We start from the raw sequence: 25,174 nt of genomic DNA on the forward strand, positions 1-25,174 counted from the left end.
GTCAGGACAATAATGGCAGCCCTCTGTCGTCTCAAAAGGAATTGCTCTCCTGTAAAGTGAACTTTTGGCAGGAGCACAGTACAATAAGAAGGAGAAGAGAAAGCATGTAGTATCTGCAGTGCATCAGTTGCTACAGTGGTATCTTGCTTGCAGGCCACAAGGTCAGCGCTTAGCTTTGATGTTGAAGTGGAACAAATCTTGACAATGTGCTTAAAAAGACATAAGTTGAAGGGCTGATTTGTTGTAGTGTAGAAAAGAAGCCATGTGATGCAGTGAAAGGTTAGCAGAGTGACTTCATAAACAGGATATGGAATAAATAAATTCAAGTTATAACTTCAGTCACAAGAGAGTTTTGAGTGACCTCAGAAAGTAAAGCAGCGCTTTGAATTGCAAGTGACAAGAGGCTGCTTGAATAAGCAATCTGTCTCCTTTGCATCCTTCAGGGAACAGCTCTCTCTTGGATGGCTGTGCCTGATTCTGCCTTAGGGACAATGTTGTGAGCAGAGGCATTAAATACCTGTCAAACAAGGTAGTCTTTATTTGTCTGCTTTCACTAGTATAATCTCCTTTTATTTCTCTATAGCAGTTCTGATAATTTGTAATTCTACATCTTACAAAAATTTGTCTTATTTTTCCTTTTTGTTGTTGGTTTTAGTTTGTTGGGGTTTTTTTGTTTGCCTGTTGGACCTGACAAAATACTTCCTCATATTGGTGCTAACTTACTGGTTATTGCTATCAGAAAAGCAAGTAGCAAATCTGTTGCTAGATGCTAATTGCATGCTTGAAAAAGAATTCCATGTCTGGTTAGCCTGGCCCATGTAAAGCAGCAGTCTAGCTGGAGTCCTCCTCAGTGACCTTACGTGTTTTGTATATCTTTGATCTATATGGTCTTGCTTGCTTTTGGTTCAGCACAGAATTGTATCTCCGTCTTTGTATTCAGAGCACTTCACCGGAGTCTGTTCTAGAATCTCTTTACCACTTAGACATGCAAGTGTAAGGTAGCAAAACACAGGAGTTGTATTAAGTCCTGTAACAGATTTTCATGGTAGGTAAAAACTACAGGATTAAAAGTCCTGAATTAATAGAAACACATCAGACATCAATTACCTAGTGATCTTGCAGTTTCTTTGGTTTCCCACGTAGGCACATAATAGTCTTAGTAAAAACAAACTGAATGAAAGATTAATTGTCAAGTAAAAATGCAAAAATCATCATTTGTGAGAAATATGTCCTCCACATTGTCCCTGTTTCCCTCACAGCTCAGCATCTCAGTATCTGCATCTTATTTTGGTCCTCTTTAGTGTCAAAATGTTCAACAGTACCAGACAATGCTTTCCAGGCCTAAACACAGGAACTGCTGCTATACTGCAGAAGGGGGAGGGTCGTGCACGTCTGTCTTTGTGTTTTACAAAGGAAGACATAAGAGGAACCATTTAGACTATTACCAGCAGTCTCCAAAAGAGTGAGGATTTTTTTTCCTTGCTGCTCTGATGCCAGGTTAAGAACTACAAAGTTTTAGTTATAAAAGGATTTAGAAGGGGATACAGTGTTATGCTGAATGTGCTCAGAACCTGTTTTCCATTGTGTTTGCTGATAGCAGTGTACTGAAAAATTACGTTTCTTTCAGTTGTTAAAACATATCTGTCTGTCTTCAGCGTTCATGATTCTTCTAAATCTTCAGATTATTCTTTTTTAACACGGCTCAAAGTGGTGATCCTCAACCACTTTGAATCCACTGAAGTTGAAGAAGTAAAAAATTGTGATAAGTAACATCCATGGATACATAAATCATGACAAAATACACAAGTAATCCTTTATGCTTCAGACCATACATTGACTGGTATTTGCCTTTATAGAGAGGCAACAATACACAGGCTTATGTTCTCTGCCAAAGCAAATGGAGTTCAGTATTCTGCTCCCGTAGGGGCAAATTATATATGCAGTGGGTTGACCTATGGATATTGTAGATTCCCTGTTCTAGGTCAGGCCCGTCTGTATCTGCATGAAGTCAGAAAGGCAGGATAGATGTGCATTTCTGTTTTGTGGATAAAAACTGCCAGGAGTCTTTAGAGGATGATGCTGGTTTTCTTTCTTCATAGTGGGGGGAACTTCAGAAACCTTTAACTGTGCAGTACTAAGTGGTTGAGAGTTTTTGGTCAAGTCAGCAGTAGAAGACCATTTTTAAGTGGTAGCTACTCCTGTAGAACCTGCTGTAAGGCCTAGGAGCAGCTACCCAAGCACTCCTGTCTGGAGCTGAGGAATATTTTGCTCTGCGCACCTGAGGCTGAGCACACTCCCTTCTTACTCAGGCCATTCAAACTTTTATTAATCTGAAGACTCCAAAGGAATAAAAAAATCAAAATGTAAAGCTCTATCAGTCACTGTCCAGAAGGCTGGAATTTGCCTAAAAACAGAAATCCTTTTTGTCGTCATTGTGCATAACACACAAAATCCGCAGTTTATTTCAAGCTGCAGGTTGGCAGTGTGTGACAGGACAGGGCATTTTTGTTAGTTTAGCTCTAACTAATTTGTCCTTTTATCAAATCAGATCAGTTGTAGTTCATCAGCCTATGACATCATTCATTCTATGTCAGAATCACAGTGCTCTGGAGAATGAAAGCCAAGGTGCTGGGTCTGGGAATGGAGATTGTTTAGACTTCTCTCAATCCCCAAGCCTCAAACACTTATAAATTCGGAGGGCATGTCTAGTTTTGCCAGAGTGTATCTAGATGCTGTTCCTTGCCCTATTACTGCATATAATCAGTTAAAGCTGAAGCGTGAAAGCTTAGATTTTGTAATTTCACACCTTCTTCAGTTACCCCAGGCAGAGCAAAACATTGTGGTCTAGGACATCCATGCCTGTTTAGATTGCCATGCTTAAATAAGCATAAAATTAAATGAAGGGGAAAGAAAAGTAGTTAAGATATAACTCTCGGGCCTCTTCTGTGTCAGAAAGGCCACTTTCCTTCAACATAGTCTTTGCGTATGGCATTCTGTTTTAGAAGTCTGATCTCTGTTCTAACCAAAAGGCCCAAGCAAAGGTTGGCTGCTGTTTTCACTCTATACAAATCTCAAACCCTCCACAAAGCCAGATTAATATGATTTGTATACTTAACAAACCCTATAGTCTAAACTTTTAGTAAGGTAATATGAACTGCAAAAACACTATATCTATGTGGCACTCGGAAAGCCAGAAAGTTCAAAACTTAGCACTTTCTGAAGTTTTTGCTTAAAAAAAAATATCTATCTTATCAGATTAGTTTCTATTAAGGAGTAAAAAATCATCTTTTGTTTTCAATGGTGCAAGTTTAGAATTCCGCATTATTCATTATTTAATGAATGCTGAAGTTAAAAATGACATGAATGTTTTCAGGGACAGAATGAGACACATCCATCCCTAGGAAATGAAGAGTTATTTCCAGTTCAGCCTCTGAGTCCTTTCTTCTCAGGCTGCTGGCTAGCAGTTTGGCTGTGGAAACTGAGGAAAAAGAATGCTCTTTGGAAGAGAAATGAGGTTCTGCAATGAAAACGGGATGAATGCTAAAGAAAGGTTGTTCTATGTTTATATGAATTTCTATTATAAACATTACTTCTAGGGGAAGGCCATGCTTCTTGTGGCTACTCCTTTGCCAAATTCTTTCATACCTTAGGTGTACAACGAGTGCAAGCCTCTTGGTTATGATGAATTCTCATTGTATGAAAACTCAGAGCACAAATGATGGATTTTGTTAGTTTTCCCTTGGCTGATCCATAATTGCCCTCTAGTAGTTCCAAAGAGATTTTGAATATACAGATGGTGAGCAGAAATCCTTGCTGTGTCAAAGCCAGCAATCTTTTTTGTCAGTATCAGAGAAGTGATCCATCAGAAAATGAGCTTGGCTTGAGCCTTCCTGGCTCTGTTGTTCGTTATGATACGGTGTGAAAGGGTTATTGCTGAGTCTCATCTGTATGGTGTGTACAGCAGAGGGGCAGAAAGAAAAAGCAGTGCATTGTATTCTATGTTGATCTCACTTCAAAAGTCACCTATCTATTTGCAATTTAGCTTTTGAGGTATGTTAAAATTTTAAACTCTGGTAATAGTTGTAGGACAGAGCTCAACTGAAAACTGAGACAAAGCCTACAGATAACCTATAATAACCATCTGGATTCAAGTTTACAGCTTGGGGCTAAATTTACAGAACAAACGCAGTTTTAACCCAGAGAGGTTGGAAATCAGTCCGTGCCCTTGAATTTGAGTCCCCAGGTTTGGGTTCTGTTGTATGTGTACAGATACTGGCTCTCATAATACATCAGTGAAAAAGCTCTTCATTATGCAACAGTAGATCTGAATTTAATGCAACTCTCAAACCTTTGCAACAGATTTGGATGATATCTAACAGCCAGAGATTCATGTTCCTAACATAAGCTTGACAAAATATTTTACAAGAACATAAAATTGCAGATGGTCCTGTTTTACTGGACATGTTGGTTTATAATACATGAGATAGACAAATGTTGTGCTTTTTTCCTTGCAAAAGTGCCCATACACTTGCATGTTTTTATTTTAAAAGGGAAATGCTTAAAGCTGATTACTGAATTATGGTCCTTTGGCTGCCTGTTCTTATTCGTGCTACATGGAAAATAAGAACCATAATACATCAATTTTACGAATGTTGAATGTAATTCCATAAAAATGGTGTGAGAATCTTTATTTGTCACTTGGCTGTTTCCCAAGTGTGGTCTGGTTGCTGCTAACAATTTTTTTTCTTATGCCAAGAGTAAAATTCTAACCTCACATTGACGCAACTGAAGTTAAATCACTCGCTGACCTGAGTTCAGTTTAGAGAACTGTGGTGATCAGAAATGATTAACCGCAAGTTTCCATGGTTCATCTTAGGCTCTGGTCGGCTGGTTAGTTGGCTGCGGTGGGTTTGCCAAGAACTAACTGCTCAAAGGTTAGCAAGCAGGTGTAATAATTTTTCAAATACAAAGTATACTTTTTATTCATAAAATGAATAGAAATAGATGATGGCAAAATTTTAGTAACATATATTTATACCTAATATATATTTTAATTTATTTTGAAATAATCACAGAATCACAGACTGGTTTGGGTTGGAAGGGATCTTAAAGGTCACCCAGTTCCAAACCTTCACTAGACCAGGTTGCTCCAAGCCCCGTCCAGCCTGGCCTTGAACACTGCCATGGATGGGGCAGCCACGGCTTCTCTGGGCACCCAGTACCAGTGCCTCACACCCTCACAGTAAAGAGCTTCTTCCTAATATCTAATGTGCATCTGCCCTCTTCGAGTTTAAATCCATCAATTCAATCATTCAGTCATTGAATAACACATTTATAAAAAATAAATAAGTCAACACGGTACTACGGTGAAAAAAGGAATTAGATAAATTTAGGGATTTATTGTCAGCTGGTGCCTATTAAGGAACATATGAATTGCCATCTCTATCACGTGAAGAACACATTCCTCCCTCCCCCCCAAAAAAAGAAGCCTTAATAGAAGCTCAGTTAATGGGATAAATACGTAATTGCTCTATTTTTAGTTGTTTTTCTTAAGTCTCCACTAGTGGTCACTGTTGGGGAAAGGGCACAAAGTCAAACGCCGCTTAAGGCTGCTATTGATTTTGCACAGGAGAGTCATCTCTTTTGAGTATTATGGAGCTTTTTTTTGTTGGGTTTTCGGGTTTGTTTTTTTTTTTTTTCCTTCTATTTTTGTCTACAACAAAACGAACGGATTCCCAAAAGGAGTGAGGAAGTGATAGGAATGAAAAAGAAAACTTGCAGAAATGCTCTAAAAAAATAAATTTGTTGACAGGCAACATATATGTGTCTACACCAGGGCTTAAAAAGCTACCACAGTATTGTTTAGAGAAATAAAAAGCATTGATATAAAATGTTTTTCATGCATGCTTCGTATTCTAGCTAGTGTTTGTTTTCTGCATAGAATCCACGTGGCTTGCATGGGTTTCTTGACTTGGTGAGAGATTTGCTCTCCTTCAGCTGTGCAATCTTTGTTGGCTCTTCATCAGGGTCCACTGCAAGGGACCGTATCTGTTGCAGAAGAGATGTGGGTTCAAGCAGCCCTGCTTGCTTTGGTCAGTCATGGAGCTGGGAAGATATCTGAATGTATGTTAGTAGTCTTTTACAGCTGTCCACACAGCAGCTTTTGAATGTACTCCACATCCAGAAGCTATTTCTGTTACAAGAGTGACAGCACCGGTCCTTCATTTTTGTCCTTCAGTAAACCCTTAGGGCAGCATTAAGCTCAGGCTGAACACTGGCTGGATTTGAGGGGAGAAGCAGATGACCTGGTTGCTGTTCTGTAGGATGGGAGGCCATGTGTGCTCAGCCCTCCATGTCCTGCTCTCTTCCCCATGTCCTTCTCTCACAGCAGGAGAGACCCAGCTTGGTGATGCGACTGTTGCCTATCCATGTCCCTGTCTGAGCTGGGGTAAAAAATTAAGATGAAATTCAGAAACTTCATTGGGTTCATTATCACCACTGGAAAGCCCTCCAGTCTAAATACTCTTATTTTTTATCTCACAGAAACCAACCACATTATTGCTCAATAATGTGAAATGTGGGAAATGAAACCCTGCTATATTGCATTTAAGTGAAACTGTTTCAAGAAAAAGCACCTCAGGCCATTTTCCAGAGCACAGACTTTGGCACCAGAGCAGTACAGAGCAGTGCATGGTGCTAACACTGAAAGAGGGCAGCTGTGCCCCCTTCCCTCCTGCTCCACAGCTCCCCAAACACCCCAGCCATGCTCCCCCTTCGGTAGCAGCCAACAGTGCCTGGGAATCTTAGAAGGGCCATATCAGCTACTGATCAACCAGCCAGATCTGGAAAACACTGCTCTGGATGACTTGATGTGTAGACATTAAAAACTGTACGGGAAAGGAGGGAAGGGGCTCCTTGTGTTGATGGTTCCAGCAGCTTCTGGTGGGAGCTGTGCGGGCAGACCTGCCGTGGTTTCTTCAAGCTGACCGGAAACTATTCAAACTAAAACACTGACATGGTTCAGTGGTGGTCTTGGCAGTCCTGGGGTAAAGATTGGACTGAATGATCTTAAAAGTCTTTTCCAACCCAGATGATTCTATGATTCTATGTTAATAACTCCCTTATGTGTTCTGTGTAAAGAGAGGTAACAGAAAACATGACCATCCTTATTTACTTCTGGGAGAGCATGCTTGGAGCCACGGACACAAACCATGGACCCGACATGGTGTAGAAAGAATGGGAACGTGGGGATTTCAACAGAAAGCCTGAGGTAACTCTCTCGTGTCTCACAGTCCCTCATCCACGAGGTGCCACCCGTGGGCCGAGGCGCCGGGCAGCTCCTCAGGGCCCAGCTCGCCGCTTCAACCGCCCGCTGTGGAACCACCTCAGCCCTTCCCGCCGCCCGGCTCCTCCCAAGATGGCGGCGGCCCCGCCCCGCGCGGGCGGTATCTCGGAGTCCGTCCCCCGGCGGTGGGGTGTATGAGCGCGGCGGTGAGGGGAGAGGGTGGTGGCCGGGCGCTGGGGCGGCAGCCGGAGTGGAGGGCGCTGGGTGAGCAGTGCGGTGCCGGTGTGTCTCGGCTGGTGGGTGTTCGGCAGCTGGGGCCGGTCGGGGACGGAGAGGGAAACTTTCCACGCGGAGCAATTCCCCGCTGGGGCTCCGGCCGATTTTTGCGGCCATGTTGGGAGCAAGGGGTTGCCTGGTGGGGAACGAGCTCCCCCGGCGGGAGGCGGCGCCGGGCTCCGCTGGAAGCTGCCGTGCGGGGCTGTCCCGCTGGGGCGCTCCTAGCCTCCCGCCCTTGGTGGTATTGCTGCTTCCCGCCGCCGGGAGGGAGGCGGCGGTGAGGGAAGGATCCGTAGAGGAGAAGGGCGGCGGTTGGCGCTGGCTTGTCCCAGGGAACTGCGGGAGTTGCGGGCTCTGGGGAAGGAGCTTGGGGGAAAACAACAGCGGCTCCGCTGTGTTACGTAAGTGCCCGAAACTGCCCAACTCGTGACCGGCGCCGAGGCCCGGGCGGCGGCCGCTTGCTGTGGGGTGGGGGGACGGAACGAGACGCGTCGGGCTGGGGCGGAGGGCGCTTCCTTCCCTGGCGGCCCCGCGGCGCAGCCCGTCGCCGGGAGAGCGCTGCTCGCCGTGCCCAACTGGGAGAGAAACCCCTGCACAGTCTTGGTGCTGTGGTGCAAATTGAGCAGCGGAACCGCGAGTGGCTCGGCTGCGAGCGGCGTGAGGTGCTGGGGTGTTTTTCTGTGAAACTCGGTTATTTTGGAGAGGAACGTGACTGCTCTGCCGAAGACATATGTGGCTGTTGCCTGAAAGCCGCTCATGAAAACACAGCCACATGGTTTTCCTCTCGCCTCATTTGAAGTCCTGTGTGCACAGACAGCGATGTTTATAAATGGCAAAACTGCTTGTCTTGGCAAGGGAGCGCTGGGCGAGCAGGCGGAGCAGCGCGGCCGGGCACCGGCTTTGTCCCCGCGCAATGAAACTGCTGCCGCGCAAATTTTGACGTCGAGCGGCAGTGTAGTGAGTGCTGATAACCAACCCGACCTCTTATATCTTAAAGGACTCCTTTGCTTTGATTTTGGTTGAACTGAGTGGTTCCAGAATCATCGTTAAGTCCTAACTCGGGGTCCAGTGTGCTGAGTAGTTACTGTAGGGTTTGATGCTTGTTTGACATAACACTGCATCCAAGGCTGCAGTGTGCGTAACAGCTTAAGTTCGGATGAGGTTAATGCAGTAGGTAAAGTGAGTCTAAAATCAAACCCACAACACTAGGATCAGTTTCGGAACTGAGATTGCCATTTCCTCTTTCCAGAAATAGAGAGCTTCCAAGACTTGTATATTAAGTTATTTTAGGGATGGCTACCTGAAAGAAGGGAAGTTTTTAAAGATGACAGTGTAATCAGTGCTTAAACCCTATCAATTATTTGCTTTGTAAGCAGTCATCAGCATGCAGAAAGGAATTGGTTCTTTAGCCCAGACAGCAATGTTCTTGCTTTTAACCTATATAATATATAATCTAAATATGTAATATATAATCTAAATATATAATATATAATCTAAATATTGTTGACTAATTGAGTGAGAAATAAGAATCCTTGTGTAGTTAAATGTCATGTATATCAGCTCAGTTTGTTAAATATCATTTTCCTAAGTGCTGTGCTGCTAATGCTAAAACAGCAGTGAAAATGGAGTGGTGTGAGCCTGAGTCCTGAATTCTCGCTTCTGAATGCAGATCAGCCACGTGCCTTTTGAAGTGAGTTTTGCTCTGCATAGAAACACACATAAGGAGTCCCTTAAATGCTAAATGAAAATGGGTGAGTAGAAATTTGGAGCTGAAGAATTTGGATCAGCTTTCTCTGTCTTATTCTGTAGAAGGAGACAGAGTAGTGTCTTTTCACCTAGAAGCAAGTTTTCAGTAGGTAAAGTGATGAAATAATTCTTTAGCAAGAACTGTGTTTCCTTTACATTATGGGCTAAGGCTTAACTCTAGTATTTGTACATCCCTGGACTAATAGAAGATCTGCCTGTAATATCCTGAAGTGCTTTAGTTTACAGAAAATATAATTGGTAAAATGATTGTTTAATTCAAACAACACAGTGACTTAGGTTTCACTATTAGGGTTAGTGGATGCAGGAAGATTTCAGAGCAGTAAAGAGAGATGGAAGTGCAGTTTCAGGTGAGGCATGATATGACAAGAGCTTGGCACATCTCATTTTCCTTTCCAAGAGCCAAGTGAGTGCAGGGTACAAACACTGCCTTTGTTAACACTTGCAGAATCTCTGGTGACTTGTCTTCACCAGAGAGGGCTAGAGATGTTAAAGTGAAAGCTGAGAGTCAAAGTGTGGCATGTAGATGAGGGAGAGTTGAAGTTTTTCATACTTGAACATAATAATCTTAAAATGTGTGTCTGTTAAATAAAATGTTGGAAGTGGTGGTCAAGCAAAAAAATTAGCATGCAAATTTTTGTTCCTAAAAACGATTTGTTAGCAGGTGATGTCAAATAAGGAAACCCTATTGTTAGCAATGGATACATTTCTTAGATGTTGGTAGGTAAGAAAGTTGATTTTTTGATTTTTTTTTTTTTTTTTTTGTATTAAGAAATTAAATCTTATTCTGTACTGCTTTAAGTTCTAAAGGTACATTTGTGGCTTATTCCAAGTTCTGTTAATGTTCAAACTTTTCTATTTATGTAATTTTAAAAAATTATAGATGATACCTGTATATTTTACTGCTTTCAGGGATTCAATAATTTGATAGAAGTTTGATAATCTGTACATTGTTCTGAAAGAGACTATATAAGATAAAAAAAAAGAAATAGGCTTTTGAAATAGAACTGTGTAGGTAAAACTTTTCTCCCTATCCAGGTTTGTAGAATACCTTTGGTTGTCATGATTTAGCAGAGGACTTGTTTTTGTAGTTGAGGGGAGTAAAAAGCTACTGTGTAGGTAGGTGTGGTGGAACATGTTTACCATGCTACAGATTATTTTGTTGTTGTCATATGCTATAAGATGTGATGAAAGCTGTGTTGGCATTTAGAGTCCTGCAAACTGAGCCACGCGAGTAGTCTTGTTGAAATAAACGAGTCTGCTCACATGAGAAGTGGCTTGATGGAGAGTTGTAGGACAGAGATTCTCCTTTTAGGAAAATAAACATTATTGTGCCAGAAGTGTTATTGAACAGAAGAGTACTTCTTGTTTTTCAGGCTGCCACTTTAATACTACATAGTCAAAAATGCGCTCATATGTTTACTTTAGATTTTAAAGTTACATTACTAGGCAGGAGTGCTGCCACCTTGGACATAATGATGCTTTATGTGTTTGTTTTTGTTTTTTGGGTTTGGTGTTTTTTTTTTTTTTTTTTTTAGCTTGTTAGTGATTGTAAGTAATTTAAGGATTAAAATAATATTTGGGAGTGGCTTTTTTTTTTTCCTCTTTGCATCATTATGTTTTACAGTGAAACAGTGTGAAGCATATTGTGTATGTAATATAGCAGGATTTGGGCATTTTTTACAAGTGTAAAAGAAGAAAAAGCAATTGAAAATTAAGGATTTCAAATAGAGGAATATTCTCTCTATATCCCCTCCACCTCCTGTTCCTGAATGTAAGACAACATGCAAGCAGTTAGTTACTGTGGTGAGATGCAATCCTTTGAGAAGCTATACTGATTCAAACAGATTCAGAGGGATTGCTAGATGTATCAGATCTTGCTGTCAGCAGCTTTAGTTTTCACTAGGTACCTGTTGTACCTCAAGTGGTATATATTATCTACAGGTAATCATTTTGCTTTTAAGTACGTAGCATGACTTCTGCAAAAGGAAAAGCTTCAGCATGTTCTTTGACATTTACATTTCTAAAGAGTATGCATAATTTGTTAATGCAAATAAATATTAAAGAGTGCACCATACACACTGCTGTTCAGGTTGTCAGGCAGCATCTTTCTCAAAACAATTTGCTGTGCAGGTTAACTCCAGTGCAGACCTTTGTGCATGTCTCAAGGTTTCATTTAGATCTTGTCATCTTTGCTATGCAGTAAGGGCCTGAGAGCAATGGAAAATGGCCTCTTGGATGGGACTCAGGTGGAGCACGAGCCCCTGTGGTATTCTGGATGCTGTTTATTGCACTCGGAGGACTGGGTTGTGCTGAGTGCTCTAACGTCTGTACTCCAAGTGCTTTCTCTATAACTTTAAAATGCATCAAATGCATTTGACAAGCAGTAAAAGGCAAAAAGGCCAGTGAGTGCATTTCCCAGGAAGGCCACCTACAGTAAGCTGCTGTGATTACGGGGTGGTTTCAGGAAATGACTCTTTTTTAACTCCCTTCTTCTGCTTTAAATCTCTCCTAACTTAGCTATGAATTCCCAGTAATGTAAAACTTCTGAGGCTGATTTTTAGTGCACTTCTGTTCTGAAAGCTGTCTGTGACAGTGAGATTCTGGTTTTGTTAATTTTTCTTTTCTCTCTTCTCCCCCTCCCATTCTGCTCTAGGTTAGCAGCATGGAGACACATGAACTGCCCTTCTAACACACAGGTTCGGGCTGAAAAGCTGGTTACACTGAAGATTGACAAACTTCTTTTACCTTTGTTAAAGCTGTCCTTTTGGCTTTTGACAGTGGCTATCAGATGTTAGGGGTTTTTTTGACCTTCATCTTTCACTAGGCATTTGTTATAAAAAGGGCTTATGTCCCTTGCTCAGGAAAGAGCAATTCAACACTTGGCTTATTGGCTTATGTATTTTAAATTGCTGGATAAATACATTTTAAATATTACTGGGGGTGACAGTGACAGGTCCGTGATTGCAGCACTTCAATATTGTCAACCTTCCTAAAAATCGCAACATGTGGTTTGATTCCAAGCCCTGAGCTGTGTTTCAGCCCCTGATTTCTGCTGTGCTGGAGGTTGCAGCCTGATGACAGCCCTGCTGTGCACATGGCTGCTGGGGCCTGAGACATTTTTTTGGTACTGATTTAAGCAACTTGTTTCAGGAGGTTTAAATGGTAGGAAGAAGAATCCCTGCAGCCTGCCATATGTACCCTTAGTCTGTTCTTGCTGGTAAACTAGTGGTAGATATTGCTTGACTCTCTTTTTTTTGTAAGGAGTTAGAAAGTTAAGGAACTAAGTATGTCTGAATATTCTGGTCTTCCTGCTGTAATATAGAAAATGTGCAGCAGCAGTGCTTTGTCTGACTGTGTTAGGTAGTGGCCGGCTGCCTCGCTTCCTGAAAGGGTTTCTGCAGTGTAAAGCAGCATTAGGTTTGCCCCCTGAAGCGGAGATTTCTGAACTTACTTAGGTTAAGAGCAGCAGCAAGTTGAGGTGACTGCACCTGATCAGAGGAGAAGGTTGGGTGTTATTACTTGGCTTGTGTTTTGTTTAGTTTTGTGGAAATGCTTGGAATTAGTGAGCTGGTAAAAGAAACCTCTTCATTGTGAATCTTCTCTTCCTGTAACAAGAGGGTACGTGAATTTAAAGGACACATGCATGGGGAAAAATAATACTGATACGATAAAAATGAGATAGTGATGATGTGGTTATGCCTGCTGTGCTTGTAAACTGAGACTGCATGGGAAAACTTTGCATTTAGCTAGCTTTATTTTAAAACAGCAAATTCCTTTTGTGTTGCAGATATTTGTAGGTAATTAATAGCTCTTGCCTAGTGCTGACTACTTGGTGACTCATAGCTTGTTCATGCTGTAATCAATCACCTATAGTCTGGTCCTTGTTAGACTGTTAAAGTTCAGTATATGGTTATAGTAGTGATCTAAAGACAACTTAAAATAGAAAACTTTTTTTTTTTTTTCCCCTAACACTGGCTGGTTTAGGTATTTGTGCACCGTAAAAAGACATAAGCCAGTGAATGAAGTCAGGCATGTCATTAGCATGCATTCATGAAGAAAGGGAAAACAGAATTCTGTTAACTTGATGAAGCTTTTTTGAACATGGAGATGTTCTGGTAGCTTTCAAGTGATAAAATATGAAGGTGCTCTGAAATCTAGGTGGTGCTGGTTTTAGTGTATACTTGTGTATAATGACACCAGGCTTAGTGGTGCAGCTGACACGCCTGAGGCATGGGAAACTATCCAGAGGGACTAGGACAAGGGGTAATGGGTATAAACTGGAACACAAGAGGTTCCACTTAAACTTGAGAAGAAACGTCTTCTCAGTGAGGGTGACAGAACACTGGAACAGGCTGCCCAGGGGGGTTGTGGAGTCTCCTTCTCTGGAGACATTCAAAACCCGCCTGGACACATTCCTATGTAACCTTACCTAGGTGTTCCTGCTCTGGCAGGGGGATTGGACTAGATGATCTTTTTAGGTCCCTTCCAATCTCTAACATACTGTGATACTTGGACAGGCTCAAGGGGTGGGCCCAGGCAAACCTCATGAGGTTCAGTGGGGCCAAGTGTAAGGCCCTGCACCTGGGTTGGGGCAACCCTGGTATCAGTACAGGCTGAGGGATGAAGGGACTGAGAACAGTCTTGCAGGAAAGGACTTGGGGGTACCAGTGGATGAAAGTTTGGATATGAGCTGGCAGCGTGCACTTGCAGCCCAGAAAGCTGACTGCATCTTGGGCCATATCCAAAGGAGCATGGTCATCAGGTCAAGGGAGATGATTCTGCCCCTCCTCTCAGCTGGGACCCCACCTGGGGTCCTCAGCACAGGAAAGAAATGGACCTGTTGAAGCAGGTCCAGAGAAGGGCCACAAAAATCAGAGGGATGGATCACCTTTCCTGTGAGGAAAGGCTGAGAAAGTTCAGCCTGGAGAAGAAAAGACTCCAGGGAGACCTTATTGTGGCTTTTAGTTCTTAAAAGGGGTGTATAAGAAAGATGGAGAGAGACTTTTTAGCTGGGCCTGTTGCAATAGGATGAGGAGTGATGGTTTTAAAATAAAAGCTTGCACTAGATGATCTTTGACCAAACTATTCTATGATTCTATAAGAGATACTCATTGGAAATGCTTCTATAAATGTTCTCTACTTGTAGGTTAAAGATTCTACAAGCGGGATCCTGGCAAATACTATTTAAGCCTAAATCTAAATTTTTCATGCTGATGGGGAGACGGTCTAGCTAGCTGTTGGCAAGTTACCTCCGTATGTGCTCTAAATACAATAATCCATAACAACAAACCACACAACCGGTCTGGTTTTGGAGAGCCTGCTTGCAAGGTGGATTTAGCAACGCTTTGGTGGGGTTTTTTTGTTGGTTTTTTTTTTGTTTGTTTGTTTGTTTTGTTTTTTGGGTGTTTTTTTTTTGTTTGTTTGTTTTTTTTTTTTTTTTAGGACAACTGTATCTGGATCAGTTTTTTCTATCCTAATGATGCTGTGTGCCTTCCCTGAAATAATTTAGTTAAGTCTGTTTCAAGATTTAAAGAGTATGTTGATGCTGTGGATTCTCTTCACTGTGCTGCGTTGGCAAGAATAAAGGTAGTATCTAGCTTGCTCTGAAATTGGTCAGATCTCTTTGAGTTTTCATGTCCCTCACCTAATGTCCATTTCATGTCAAGTATAGTAGTAGTTTGTATGTCACATTGTTTTCAAGCCCAAATGGGTGCCCAGTGTTGCTGAAGTGGGCTGTCAGCAGTGAAGCTGTTCCTTTGCAGGCAGCATATTGGATGGGGAGGGCACAATGCAATGCCTGTCAGGCAGCCTGGAAGGGAGGGGTAGGAAACTGCTGCCAAACTGGAAAATAACATTGGCTAGGGGAGACTCTTCAAACAGCTAAACAATTGGAGTAGAAAACATAAACTCTAAACAGAAAAATGTGTTCCAGTGTTTGGTATTGCAGCCTGATTGCGTGATCTTTTAGGCACTGACCCTGCATGTGGGATTCGTGTCTGCTGGAACTTCTTGAGCTGGAGCAGGGTCCCAGGCCTCTGCCTTTGACTCTTCTGGCACATTTCTAATGTTGGTTTGTTTTTTGACCTTCTGATGGCCTTTTGCTACTCAGAACTGTGGAGAACTTCATATGGAACCTCAGCTCTTTTGGGCTCAAGATCTGCAGAAGCTGGTTTTGAAACCATGTTCTGGTGTATGTTCCCAGTGCTTTGACTAAGGTGAAAGATGCTAAGGTGAAAGTACCAGAGGCTAAGCTAACCACTGGTAGTGCTCCTAATACATGCAAATGGAAGGTCAAAATGCTGGGGTGTGTTTTCCTATGACAGCAAAGATTTGATCTGAGTATGGGGCTTTTTTCAGTTCATCGCTTGTTGATTAATTTAAAATTGCTCATGTGTGTTTATACTTTATAAATACATAGTTTGTATATATACAAACATACAAAACCTCAGTCTTTCTACTTCTATCTATTTGAGTATACTGACAGCTGGGAGTATTTGATACACCTATAGTTGCCTTTATGTGCTTTAACAGATTGGTGTCAAATTGGAAACACTGTCCATGGTGGATCAGGCCTGCCTGTTCACCTCAGTTTGCAGAGCTCAAGCTTTCAGGGTTGTGTGGCTGTGTGCTGTGGGGTTTTGTGCTGGTTTTAAAATTCTTTTAATCCTAGTCATTACCTGCTTTCCACATGCATATGCTGGCTACCTCCCCTTTCACATCTTGAAAGGTGGTCAGAATTTTCTCATTTAAATGGCACCACTTGGGCTGGCAGTACTGTTCAGAGCTGTGTAAGCCTGTATCAGTGCTTGGGGAGTGCTCAGATTGTCAGTAGATGGGTAAGGACATGGAGATGAAACAAGTTAAGGAAGTTACTCTGTTCCAGCCCTTGACTACCAGGTGGGGGAAGGAGAACTTCTTTCCAGCAGTAGCTCTGTCTCTCTCATGCCAGCAGACAAAAACAGTATCTGCTACTGTGGTTTATTATAAATAGAAGCTTGACAGTGGTAATAAGCAGCTGATTTAATTTAAAAGCTGGATATCTCACAAGAATGCTGCACCGGGCCTTCTGTAGCGAAGCCTCTTCTCCCCTAAGATGCATTTGAGGACTTCTTCCAGTGAAACTGGGAACAGAAGGGAAAAACAACCACTTTCAGCTGGTATAGGAGTAGATTGAGGCTCTCCTGATAACATACTTCCTTGTGGTGCAAAGCCATTAGTGCTGCATGGGTTTCCATCCTCCATATATTCTGTTACTGCCAAGCAGGAGAAAGTGGTGGGAACAGCTTTGGAACTTAGCAGTTCTGGATCTCTGTGTCTCATTAATGAGTGCCACGTTCCTTGCTTGGAGCAGGGGTGCTGGCATTGCGGCATGTGGCGCATTACAGCCAAGGTGATTCCTGTTACCATTGGTGCAGGGCCGGCTGTGAACTGGCCCAGCTTGTCTGGTGGGGCAGCCTGCTTCCGTGTGCCTTTGTTTGCCTTTGGCCTCCTTTATGATTATGGAGCATTACAACTCCTTCAGGACGTGGTAGCTTGTCTTTCTGTTTACAAGCAGGTTAAATTGGTACTCTCTTTCTAGCTGAGGTTTATTGTGTTAAATACCAAACCTTGTGAGATGCTGATGTGCAGAACTTGAATGGTTTTGCCTGCATACAAGATCTCGGGCAGCATGCTAACTGTGCAGCAGAATGTCCTGGATGGTAAACTAGCATTGCTCTGCTCTTGCTGTGCTAATGCATATGCTGCTTGGCAAAACAGCTCGTCTTTTGCTAAAAATAGTTTTCTGTACCCAAACTAGCTTCTGTGTGGATTGGGGAATATAAGGTCACACATCTTGAAAGATCTGCCTAGAAATGATCTCCATCCCCCATGGAATTGGGCTTTCCAGGCATTCCTAGCTCAGTTGGGTAATGGCTATTGCAAATTTGAAAAGTAATGCACTTGCCATGCAGGTTTGATAATAAAGACCTTTTTTTTTTTTTTTCTTTGTTCTTAATTTAGAATCATTTGTATTCTGTGAGTGACAACCGGTCAATTAAAATGGGATGGCAATTCTTCCTTGTAAGTCGAAAATGAGAGTATACTAAAATTAACTGTAACGTATTGAAAGAATTACTAAATTGTAAGGTGTTAGGCAGTTAAAATAGGGGTGTCAACCTTGTACCTTTAAGAAGAGGGGGGACTAGACTTGGTGACGGTTGTTTGTAGCAGTTTAGAAACAAAACCTGAACAGATCTGTCTGGGTTATTATGGTAATTGTAGGTTTATGATGACATCTGACAAGACAAACACATGCATTTTCTTTTGTGATGCATTTGCACATGACTAAATTCTGGACTGAGAAATAATATAAAGATTTCTGAAGTACTGGCAAGGCAGAGTATTCACAGGTCCTGCAGTACGAAAGGACATTGTTGCTGTTAACATATTTCCAGCATGGTTTCTGCCAGTCTCTGGCTGGTGCCAGAACATCATCCAACAGGCTGAGACAAATGAAAGGTTAAGACTGCTGGTCTGTACTGGATATACCAGTAAGGGAGTGAGCTCATCTGTGTTTCCCCACCCCACAGCCATTGCTCCACAGCCTTGTGCAATTCAGGAAGCCATGTCTTCACAATGGAGGAAGAAAAAACAAAAATCACATTCATGTAGAAAACATTGCACTGAGAATCATAGAAATGAGATGTTGAGAGAGGTCCACAATATCATCTGCTCTGCTTTCCTCCTAGTGTAGTATTGATAGCTGCTTGTAGTGTTTTCCCTGTAGTGTTTGGACAAAGATACCACAAGCATCTTTGCTTTCGTAGAATGGTACAAAGCAGCTTTGGTATTGCCACCATCCTTTTCTGGTGTTTTATCTTGCTGACTTGTTGACTTTAATAAATGCCAGTAATCAATAAGGGTGTGAAAAATGGTGCAAAGAGGCAACAGAATATGTTGCCTCAAGGAAAAGGTAATTTTTTAATTTATTTTTTGTGTCTGTAAATCAAGTCAGTTTCTGTCCTGTTGCTGGTACCTTTCTGAATGCTGCAGCCAGTAGCCAGCTTAGTCAAAAGTAATTGTGGATAAAGACTATGTCGAAGAACTTAGAAGGGATCTTCTTGCCTCCTTTCCTGCTGTCATTTCTACCTTGATACAGTCTCTTTAATCTCTTCGTCCTTCTTACTTCTTTACAGTATTGTGATGTAGCTTTTTGTCATTCTTGATACTTGTATATTTTAGATACTGTCAGGGTTATCCTCTGTGTCCTCACCAGCTCACTCCAGTACTGACAGCAAGACAGTTTGTTAAATACAGCACTTGGGGAAATACTTCCGTGAAGAGGATTCTTGCAGAGCTGCTTGTTAGATGGCTGTATTTCTCTTTAACTGACAGTTGTTGTGATCTGATGTTTTAAATAGCATCCAGGACAGCCAGCTCCAGCACACTACAGGCATTTAGTTGCTATGTCATGTCAGCTTTTAGCAGTAGTGAAGACCATTAGAAAACAAGTGTCATACTCCTATCTTCGCTCAACATATCATTTTTTTTGGTGAAATTTCTTTTAATGTCACTTAACTTTGTGGTCAAATTTGTCTTTTTATGGATTTGTAAAAAGCAGCTGGTGAATGATGGATATATATGATAAAATTAATACTAAAACTCCTGCAGTTAATTATAACAGGTGTATTCAACCGTAATGAAATATAAATGAATTTATAAATGCATTAATGGATACTAAAAACTTAATTTTCCTCAATATTTTATTCTGGATGTTGAATGATAGACATAAGGTTTAATTAAATATCTCTGGCTACTATTTCTGTGTCATCTTTAATCCAGCTTTTGTTATTACCTTTATGGTCCTTGACAGGTAGTGCTGACTCGTGTGCTTGGGTTCTGATTACAGCTAATCACATCTAAGTGCATAGAAAACTTAATTTTGCCAACAAAGATGACACAGTGAAACATTCAGGACAAGTGATGGCATCATCCTTCTCTGTATGTATTGAAGGAGGCTATGTAGGAGGTGAAACTAGTGAGGCTAAAGTAAGATTTAAAATTTATGTTGGTTTCTCTTCTGACCTGTACTGGAAACTGAAGAATATCTGCTCTGTGTGTATTTAGTTCAGCAATTTACCACACTAAAACTATTTTCAAAGCACTAGACATTGATAAAGCTTCCTTAAACAGATTGCACTTCAGAAATTTACACTGTTTTACTTGGCAATGGTGCAGAAAGTCAAGTGTTGCTCTTAAGAGCAATACATAAAATATTAATAGAGATTAGAGTACTGTATTATGGTACTAAGATGCCTTCATAGTTGAAAGTTTGTCCACAAAAGGTGATGATATTACCAGTTCAGACAGAGCTTTAAATCAGAGGGATGTATGAGTGTTCTGGATAACTGAATTGTTTGTGTTTATTCAACTCTAAGTTAAAGTAGCGTGTCCTCCTTCCATAAACAAAGTGCAAGAGGAAAGCTGAATGAGTCTATGATAATGTATATCACCTACTTGAAGCCTATTACTGAAAAAATACATAACTCTGTACTAAATGACTGATTCTGCCTGATGAACTGTTTGTAAGGAAAGTTCCTCTGTAGATCCAAAAGATGAATTATCTTACAAAACAGTCATTGAGTTAATGTTAAATATCTGGTCTGCTGATAGTACTTGACTGTTCTAGATTTACAATGTGTTTCTGTTCTGTAAAAGTTGTATTGATCTTCTGTACCTTTAGTGTATGTTTAACTTGTGTGATTAAATATAATAAACCAAGATTCAGTTCTACTTCAGCCATCATACAACCTTTAACTTTGCCTTTTAAGTGACTCTAAACAGAGGCTTTTATTATGAAATGTACATTACCTTTAAGCAAGGAGGAAAATGTATTAATTTGAATGTACATGGTGGAACATAGTTGATGTAGTCTGTATGTGCAAATGCAGGTGTAAGAACCAGTGTTCTGTTCAACTGGATAATTATTTAGGAGCTTATTGTATGGCAGGATATAATGTGCTTTCGATTAGAAAAAAAAAACACCTGTGTTTTCTTTCTTTATTCCTTTTGTATTCCTCTGTTTCTGAGTGTTCTTTTCTGTTCTGTCTGCTTGCTTCACTGTAACAATATCTGCATCTCATTTCATCCATTCTAATGGTGTGACCAGATCCTTTTTTATTTATTTATTTTTTTTTTACTGGACTCGTGTTACTGAGTCTGGTTTGGAAGTGTCCAGGATCTGCTGCTGCTTTAGGACTGGATGGGCCTCTGTGTGGTTGGTTCTGAGCTTTTACACTTTTTCCTTTAAAGCTGTCACCTTAACTGTGAATGTATGTAGTAATGGATGAGCTGCCTGCATCTTGATACCATGGCTCTGAGACATGTAGACTGCCTGGTTTTTATTAATGCAGTGTGTTAAATGTAATAGTTAACAGCCTAATTGCTAATTGTACAGCTGCTGATAGATGAACTGGCAATTGCAGCAAGGCCAGTAGCACTTCCCTCCCTTAAAAGAGTGTTGAAGAAAATTAATGCTAAAATTTAGGTGCTTATTAATTAATATTTGTTAGCAGGGACTGTGAACTTGACAGGACTTGTTCTTGTTCAGGCTGAAAAGTAGTGGTGTGATGGTTCTGCTGTATTGCTGAAGAAACTTGGGAAGTCAGGTGTGTCCGTTGTCCCTTTTGTTTATAACTTCTGTGCCTGTCCTACAGTCTAAAGGGAGCGCTGGTTGTGATGATAGCATGCACTGAGCTGATGTGAGGAAGTGTTCTTGTGCTGAGCTGTATACAGTCTGCATCACTATGCCATAGTAGCTTTTTCCATCTCATTTCTCCCCTCCAGCACCTTTGTGTTATCTATAGTTCTGCTCTGTGGTAATCATGCCATCTGCTACAGTGCTGATGTAGTAGTAGAAGACTTTTCTAGTGTTGAATTAGGTGTAATGATGTCAGTCAGAGTTGCTTGAGTTTCAGTTGACTCCTTACTGTCTTCATCTGCAGCTGTGCAGCTTAGTCTGGCCTTGTTATCAGGAGCAGAGCTAGCATTTAAAAGAAACATTCTCTTATTTTGAGTAAGACCTGTAGAAACACTGAGCCCTGAGAGGCTGTCGGTTTGGTCACCAAGATACAGTGGCAGAAAGAAACAATTATGTGGGAAATGACTTGTTAGTGCACAGCAATCATAACAGAATTATTTTCCTGCTGCAGAAGCCTGGAATGTTAGTAACTATAGTAAATATGTGAGTTCCTCAGCAGGGGTTGTGTTTTAGGTAAGTGGGTAACTTGTTGGTTCTGCAGAGGTTTCAGTAATGTCTCCGTTTGCTCACTTTGAAGATGATGCTTCTCACCAACAGACTACAAATGTAAAACTGGAGTGAAAGAGGGGAACACGAAGCTCTTGATAACATAATTGTTATTTCTGTAGAAACTTCTTGTGGGTAAAACTAGAAATAGCTTAGTGTTAAAACAGTTCTGCATATGGTATGGGAGCTGGGGCTTTCTGTGTCATGAAATACTTTGTCGCCTTTAAATAGCATATTACATTGCAGAGATGAAAGCCTTTGACCAGCATTTTCACCATGAAATGGGCTTAATGAGGGCATGTGTGTGGGGAGGAGGACAAACTGAAGTTACTGCAGCATTTTGAGAGTTGAGGTTTGTTTATTTGGAAAGGCTGCTAGACCCTGCTCACTGTGCAGCCCTGTGTAGCTAATTTTTCTTACAAGGTGATTTATTTTTGTGATGCTTTGACAAGCAGGTAGTACTACACTGCATTCTCGACACAGAAAATAAATCTGATGTGATGGACTAATGCCCCTTATAGCCAAATGGAGTCTCTTCTTGCATAGGAGCCTGGGGACCTTTGCGAGTTCGTATGCAAGGAGTGTGAAACTGGAATCAAACGTGCTAGAAGTCTGAACAATAAGTTTGAGAGTTTTTACTTCATAACATCCATAAACCAAAAATATGTATGAGGTGCTCCTGCTTTCCCCTGAAGTGGAGCTGTGTAGCGTGTCATTTTGAAGCCCACGGTTCTGCTTTATTCCACACTCGCTTCTGGGAAGATTTGGGGCATGTTTTCAGGAATTTGCCATCACTTGGGACTTGCTTTGTTTGATCAGGTCTTTAGATTCTGCATCTTGAGGACCGTAATCCAGTAACTGCTTCTTATAGTGGCCTACAGTAGGAACCTCAGAAAACAGTTTTAGCTGGCTGAGAGGAGGATATTGCCACCCAGTTCATCCCAGATCCTTTATCTTTTAGAATATATCTGAATATGCTTTAAGAGAAGTTTGTAATTCTAAAAGACTTGTCACAGTCCAAAAGCTATGTAAGGTTATCAGTTACATCTTGGGCTTGAATGTTCCTTTTTGTGTCCAGACAGTATTTTAATTTAACAGCTCCTGATGAGAAGAGCTGCACCTCCTCTTGTAACTGTAGCTCTTTCTTGTGACTTAGGGATAGCTTTTTTTTTTATGTTCCTGATCTGCTTTTTTTTCCATGTTTCATTATTATTTGTAATCATGATGCTTTCCAAGTAGTTTGTAATTATCTGTTTCGAGACATCCTTCTTTTCTCTGAAGAGGCAAGTGAAGGTGAATGAGCATTAGCGTGCATAGGATTTCAGGTGGATTTTTGATATTTAGTTCTCTAAAAACTAGAGAAAAATGTCAGAGTGCTCATTTTATAAAGTCTAATCTGTTAGTCCAGGAAAACACAACCCATGCCCTGGAAAGGTGGAATAATCCATCAGCAGTCTATGGCTTTTGCTACATTAATTGAGGCTGGTAGGTGAGAGTTTGTTGGATGTTCCAGACAAAAGTTTCAGTGTAGAAGAGATGCGATTATTTTGTCTTTCTTGATGGTCCTGAACTTGCCCCAGATTCTAGCTTTAAGTTCAGTAAGTGATCATTTTCAACAACAAGCTGGAAGTGCACTCTTCAGTACAAGCTCTGGAGTCATGTGTCTTGGTTTCAGGCCATTATGATTATTAAATGATCCTGGTTAGAGTTGTTTTCTCTTAGATCATCCTAGAGAACAGTTAATTAAAACCTTTTAGCCTTTTCTCCCCGTTTTCTTCTCCCAGTGACTTGTATTTTGAAAGCTTTCATGGTGACCTTGAGCAGTTTGCTGTTTATTGGCAGGGAGTGCAGAGTGCTGAGTTGGAGTTGTGGAGCAGCCAGTGCTTCCTGCAGGTCGCTGTAACTTCACACCAAGAACTTGCTTTGCTAAAAATGATCAGTATGATTGTGGGTATTTTTTTTTTTTTGGTGGGGGGAGAGGCAGGGGGAGTTCCTCCTTGTTGACAAGCAAAAGCATTTAACTTGCTGTAATTTGCAGATAATTCATATGAAAGTGTAAGCTTAGAAGTAGTGCATATTGTGTTATACCTGCAGAAAAGTGTATTATTCTGGTCTATCTCCTTTGCACTCTGCTGACTGGTTTCCTTCCCCACTTCGAAGGGAACATGGTGTTACTAATTAACTTCATGCTGACTCTGTGACAGATACCTTGCTTTCCAAGTCCCAAGCAGCTGTAGGCTCAGCTTTGGCACTTGCAAAGGCTGTTTATTGCGAGTATGTTGTCAGATGGGAATGCTTATTTGGCAGTTAATGACAATAACCCTCATTCCAAATCCTGTGCTTGGGCAGCCAAGCACCTGTAGTTTGAGTTTTGAGCCTAGGACTGTAGCAAATGCACATCAGAAAGCTCCTAGTTTTATCTTTTGTATTCCCTCCTTAGTACTTTCTCCTTCATAGATAGGTAAGAGCTGGGACAAGCAAACAGCATTTCTGCATAGTGGCACCTCTGCATTAGACAAGGCTACAGTAGAAGTGAATCCAGTTGCTTAACCAAAAAACTCACTCTGAAGTATTGTACCCTTTGCCATGTGGTAGTATGTAGTTGGAAGGTGTATATTTAAAAAAATAGGGAAGGGAAAAAAAAAGTTGGTAGACCTTAACGCAGGATAAAATGTGTGTGCGGGGTATTGCATGTCCCTGTGTGTATATAAGTATGGGTGCTTGGAATGCTTGAAAGAAAGAAAAAAGATATTGAGGTAATTTGAGTCTTCTGCTGTTCTCTGGGAGAGAAAAAAAGATACTGTAATTACTTCTGTTTACTGATCAGTTTCAGCCAATGTACTTTCTATTCAGGACCTGTCTAAGCACCTTCCTTCCCATCCCTTTGTGATCTCCCTCCACTGTGGCTATCCTGCCAACCTGAGCCCTAAAACTCAGCTGATGAGCTCACTCAGAGCTCATCAAATCTCAGAGCTGATGAACAGCTCTGATTTAATTCACTGTGTAGCTTCTGTAGTGGCACAAGAGAGCAGGGAAGGGAGGCTGATAGCTGATGTGGTTCTGCTTTGTTTCCTTCTGTGATGATACTGATTTATGCTGTTTGTTGCAGAAGGATTTAGGGTTTTAGTTCACTGCCCACTTGTTGAGCCTCTTTTAAAGGGAGGGATGGACAAAGCTTCAAGAGCTTTGACAAGAGTAATGATTCAGAAAAGCAGAGCTGGTGAAAGAGATGGAAATAACAGGGTTTTATTTATTTATTTATTTATTTATTAACTTCTACTTGGACTTCCAGTCTTATTTCTAGAGATAAGTGACAAGCATTTCAGTCCTCAGACAGCCGAATAAAGTCGGTAGCAATTGTTGTTCTGATGAAAGAACAAAATGTTTTGCAGCAAAGATGGTTTAAGCTTACTGTTAAGAAAATACTTCGTACTTGATCAAATGATGAGCCGCTGGACAGAGTAATGGAGGTCAGCTTGGTTTTATTTTGACTGATACCTGGTAGAAATAGCATAGGTGTACTTGCCTGTGTACCTTGATGGTACAATTAAATCTCTTGA

The 25,174-nt window shown here is 41.2% G+C and overlaps 1 protein-coding gene across 4 annotated transcripts in view; it reads left to right on the forward strand.

Moving 5' to 3' along the window:
• The window catches only part of PLEKHF2 (pleckstrin homology and FYVE domain containing 2), a 41,937-nt gene that overhangs the window by 11,343 nt on the left and 5,420 nt on the right, over nucleotides 1-25,174 (forward strand). Inside the window, exon 1 of one of the 4 annotated variants that reach the window (XM_080610406.1) lies at nucleotides 7,492-7,549. The exons of 1 other annotated variant lie outside the window; for it this stretch is intronic. The gene's annotated coding sequence lies outside the window, so the exon portion shown is untranslated. Of the gene's footprint in view, nucleotides 1-7,491; nucleotides 7,582-13,960; nucleotides 14,915-25,174 lie in introns of those variants that run through there. 2 more of the 4 variants (XM_080610405.1, XM_080610407.1) reach the window with 2 other exon arrangements.

Source organism: Psittacula echo (genome assembly GCF_963264785.1).
Source record: "Psittacula echo genome assembly, chromosome: 2".
NCBI classification, from domain to species: Eukaryota; Metazoa; Chordata; class Aves; order Psittaciformes; family Psittacidae; genus Psittacula; species Psittacula echo.